At 39.7% G+C, this 785-nt stretch overlaps 1 non-coding gene across 1 annotated transcript; it reads right to left on the bottom strand.

Annotated features, from left to right (window-relative positions):
• Window positions 1-329: 329 nt before the first annotated feature.
• LOC112804285 (small nucleolar RNA R71) lies at window positions 330-437 on the bottom strand. Its single transcript, XR_003202899.1, has one exon. It is a non-coding gene; the product is annotated as a small nucleolar RNA R71 (small nucleolar RNA).
• Window positions 438-785: the final 348 nt, after the last annotated feature.

Here is a 785-nt window from a genome sequence, read left to right on the forward strand (position 1 = left end):
TCCATGGGAGAAGCATCTCTATCCCTGCCATTGGAGCAAACAACTTTGAGCTTAAGCCTCAATTAGTTTCTCTAATGCAACAAAATTGCAAGTTTCATGGACTTCCATTGGAAGATCCTCATCAGTTCTTAGCTGAATTCTTGCAAATCTGTGACACTGTCAAGACTAATGGGGTTAACTCTGAGGTCTACAGACTTATGCTATTCCCTTTTGCTGTAAGAGACAGAGCTAGGACATGGTTGGATTCACAACCTAAAGAAAGCCTGAACTCTTGGGAAAAGCTAGTCAATGCCTTCTTGGCAAAGTTCTTTCCACCTCAAAAATTGAGTAAGCTTAGAGTGGAAGTCCAAACCTTCAGACAGAAGGAAGGAGAATCCCTCTATGAAGCTTGGGAAAGATACAAACAATTAATCAGAAAGTGTCCCTCTGATATGCTTTCTGAATGGAGCATCATAGGTATTTTCTATGATGGTCTCTCTGAACTATCCAAGATGTCTTTGGATAGCTCTGCTGGAGGATCTCTTCATCTGAAGAAGACGCCTACAGAAGCTCAAGAACTAATTGAAATGGTTGCAAATAACCAATTCATGTACACTTCTGAAATAAATCCTGTGAACAATGGGACAAATCAGAAGAAAGGAGTTCTTGAGATTGATACTCTGAATGCCATATTGGCTCAGAACAAAATATTGACTCAACAAGTCAATATGATTTCTCAAAGTCTGTTTGGAATGCAAAATGCACCAGGCAGTACTAAGGAAGCTTCATCTGAAGAAGAAGCTTAT

Source organism: Arachis hypogaea, chromosome 5, assembly GCF_003086295.3.
Source record: "Arachis hypogaea cultivar Tifrunner chromosome 5, arahy.Tifrunner.gnm2.J5K5, whole genome shotgun sequence".
Lineage (NCBI taxonomy): Eukaryota > Viridiplantae > Streptophyta > Magnoliopsida > Fabales > Fabaceae > Arachis > Arachis hypogaea.